Here is a 4,191-nt window from a genome sequence, read left to right as displayed (position 1 = left end):
ATATAGAGAGAGGGAGAGGGATAGAGGAAGAGCAATAGCTCTATTCTTATAGATTAGATCGATTACATCTCCCCTATATTTATAGTCCCTATGGGACTTGTGTTCCAAGCAACTACGGGAGATATCCTTATAGATTGGATCCTCCTTTCCTAAACAAACCAAACTCCTATCTTAATCAATCTCCTCATGGTGGTGCTACAGTACCGTGAGCGAACAGTACTCGTGTCGCTACAGTGCCCGTAGGTACTGATCACGCTAAGTCTGCTTTGGGTCCGATAGGGCGCCTTGGCTGAGGCCTTGTTGCGATGAGGTGGCCCATAGGCCTCTCATCGGACATATGACATAGTGTCTCTAAAATTTACTAGTTTTATTACGTTGATTGTCCATGAAAATAATTTTTAGGTCAATCACCGCTGATGATTGTTTTCAAATATTTTAAAACTCATAAAAAATGTATTAAAGTACACCAAGAATTAGAAAAAAACATATGTTTGCTTGCACGTGGGGCTATTGCATGGTCGTAGTGTCGCAAGCATCTATCTAATATTTTTTTACACAAGTGTGCCCACAGAGATTGAAACATATGATCCAATCGATCTAATCGGATTGTTTAATTCATGGTTTGATCTTGAATATTGATGTAGGTATAGTATGTGCGTGCGAGAATTGTTGGGGGTGAGGGTGTCTGCGCGTACTCCTTTCCTTGTAAAAAGCCCAAGACCCAATCCATAAGGAGCACGGACCTCCATGTAATTTGTAACCTAATAGGGTGGGAGGCAAGATTGTCTCCTACAACCTCCTCTATAAATACAACCCATGGGGCAAGAGATGGCGGATCCCCCCACTCACTCCAGCCCCAATTCTCTATTGTTTCCCCTTGTTCTTTCTTCTGTGTTGGGCTAGTTACCTTAGCTTAACCGGGAAGGTGTATGCAAAGGTCTATATCCTGAAAACAATGCTCTAATTATATTTTCAACCTCTATGTTCTAGTAATAAGTGACCTCACATCAGACTTTTCAGCACAATCTAAAGTAGCAATATGTACTAACATACGATGCAAGTAAATAAGAAAGCCGCCCTTGCATGTGAATTTTTCTTCAGACGATTTGGCATACTCTTGTTGTCTTGTGTAGGCTTGAAAAATACATGGCTGATAACCTTTGTCCTCATCTAAAATAAATGTAGCAGTTTTAGCTGTGTGTTGTATTTTTTTAATGGCACCAAAGCAAAGCATCAAGAAGGTGCTCATCACTGATGACAGTCCTAGAACTTTTTCACCTTCCCATGTCTAAAACAGCCCATGATGAATTCCTATACTTTCAAGGCCTGATTATTAACCTACACAACAATGCTAATAATCTTATATAGCAATGCTAAGATGAGCAGATGATCATACAAATACATGAGTTTCTAAGGATTAGAGATCCTAAGTTAAGATAGCTTGGGTCACTATAAACTTACTTCAGGGCACCAGATCGCACCTGGTCTACCAACTGATGCCGGCCTGTAGCTCTACGCAGTACCCGAACATGGGGGATTACAAAGGATGGACAGGGCTAGTCACCACCTGCCGCCTAACCCTCAACCAGCAGAGTATGAAGAAAATGAAGGTAGCCTCTAGCCTACACACCATGTCTACGCTATTGACTACTACTACAGCGTCGCGTAGGGTTATCCGTCTTCATCAGGGCCCTCTACTAGAGTATTCATCGCAAGGACAAACGACGAACCCACAAGTAAATAATGACCAAAACTAATCTTAAAATAGAACTCACCACCTCAACTTAGGTCTTGGTATAAACATGTATGTTGTATGAAAGATTAAGCATAAAGTTATATATGCTAAATTAATAACATAAGAACTTAGCTCTATTTCATAAATATAGCTATATTGATAATATGAGAGCAAAAACATAGAAGCATCCTTAATATTATTCATACCAAGAATAATGCAAGGTTCAAGCTCTCCAATGAAGCTTCTTGCCTAACTCCAACAAGTAAAAATAGTAAAAAGAATACAAATGAAGGGAGAGAGGCTCTTGAGTTGTGGTGTGTGTTGTTGCTATTTTTAAATACACACAGATAAATCCACAAGCGCATGGATACCGCTGTAGCTTTCACCCAGGAATATTCTAGAGTATCGTATTTATCCATAGGGAAACAATGGTTAAAGAAGTTGATAGTTAACCATCATGTATCTACTAACTATTATACCGACTAAACTAAAGTGGGGGTAAGTGTTGAAAATGATAGGATTTATGAATAATAACACACATAAGAGAATTCCATGGTAAAATAAAGGAGCAGTCTAGCTAAGTTGAGAGGACAACGGGTGAGTTCAAGGTTCCTAAATACTTCTCTATTACTTTGGTTCTATAGGGTATAACTAATTCATGGGTAGATATAGTGATCACATACAATAACACTTTGGAGCAACAGTACCTTTCCAACTATAGAGGGGTACAGCCCCGGATACCCATGGCGGACCACATGGGTTGCGCCCTCAGGGGCGGCCTAGCCCACAGGATGAAGTCTTACGGGGCACGACTCTACTCGACGCCTCCCGCAAGACATCTAGAAGATATCTTGAAGATACTACGAGATATGTTAGGATATGTATGATCCCAAGATTCCTGTAATCAGTTATTACTTTCTGGTTATCTCTCAGATCTAATCGACTTGTAACCCTGCTCCTTGGACTATATAAGGCAGGGCAGGGACCCCCTCCAAACTCACACAATATCATACGATAGCTAATACAAACCAACAGACCACATGAGTAGGGTATTACGTCATACTAATGGCCTGAACCTGTATAACTCATATGTTTCTGTTGCCTTCTTGTTCTTGATCTCACGCTTCTCTGACGATCAATCTACCTTCGTAGGATACCCCTCGGAGGACTACCAACGATATTCTGTCGACACCAACTCTCGAGGGGGGTGAGAAAGCATAGTTGGGGGAAGGCTACCTAAAGCTCTACGAACACCAATCCTAATGTGGTGGATTACAATGGCCTGACAAAGCTGTCACCCCTAGGGCTACCACAACTAACCGTAGGATTCAGCGCAATCTTAGGTAACCTATAGTCTAGACACCATGTCTATAATACGGATTACTACTCTAGTCACATATGATAACTACAACACTCGATGCGAGCGGAGATCCTATGTTAAGGTATGATAACCATACTAACCATACACATGCAAAGGTGAGATACAAAGATATACCTGACCTCTGAAGATTTCTCCAGAACCTGAGCATGACTCAACTCTCCCTCACTCTCAACTAGAGCTATTCTACTTCTACATCTTGAGAGCTGGCTCTAATCCTGATGAGGATGATATGAATTAGGGTTTTAGGATGGCCCCAAGGGAGGGGGGTAGGGGCTTCTATATATAGAGGAGATGGAGTAGGGGGGAAACCGACATAAAAAGAGAGGGTGACACGTGGACCCCATATGCTGGCCAGCCTACAGGTGGGGCCGGCTGGCCTGTCCCTAGTGACAGGTGGGCCCCACCCTCCGGTGGAAGCTTCTTGACCCCGTCTGGAGTTGTTTTCCGTAGGTTTCATGAGTTGAATCTCTTGTTGATGTTGGTTTGCTTGTTTGGAGAGTATGACAGTAGGTCCTAGGGATGGTTTTCTGGATAAATCCTCCTGCATTCACATATTCACTAAAACTCATGGAATTCATTAGTTGAAACCCCTAAACCTATATTTGGTGATAGAATTAAGTATATATGTAAGTTATATTGATGGTTTATAATTGACATTAACAACCAGTCAACAAGTTCTCCCACACTTACCCTTTGCTAGTCCCTGAGCAAAGTTAAACTTGAACAATAGATCAAGAGTTGCTATAATGCTTTCATGCCTCAAAAGTACACATGTGTTCAATAAAAAATTCTTGTTCGGATTAGAATAAACTGATCTGACTTTTAAACCTACCCATATTACCTTCAACCATGGGGCTTCTTAGCCTTCACTTGGGTCTTGAGAAATTAAAAGATAGAATGATCAAGTCAAGCAATATGTCCCAAGTCCTTTGCTCCACCATTGTTCTAGAGTTTTTTATAAGTTTTCAAAATAAAATTCAGAGATTCCATTGTATGACACTCTCATATCCCTCTATATGTGGTATTTTTGGATCTTCACTCTCTAAACTCTCTTTTATATGTGGTATTTGTGGAT

This window comes from Miscanthus floridulus, chromosome 2 (genome assembly GCF_019320115.1).
Source record: "Miscanthus floridulus cultivar M001 chromosome 2, ASM1932011v1, whole genome shotgun sequence".
Lineage (NCBI taxonomy): Eukaryota > Viridiplantae > Streptophyta > Magnoliopsida > Poales > Poaceae > Miscanthus > Miscanthus floridulus.
The sequence above is the reverse complement of the archived record's forward strand: the minus strand, read 5'-3'. Positions refer to the sequence as shown.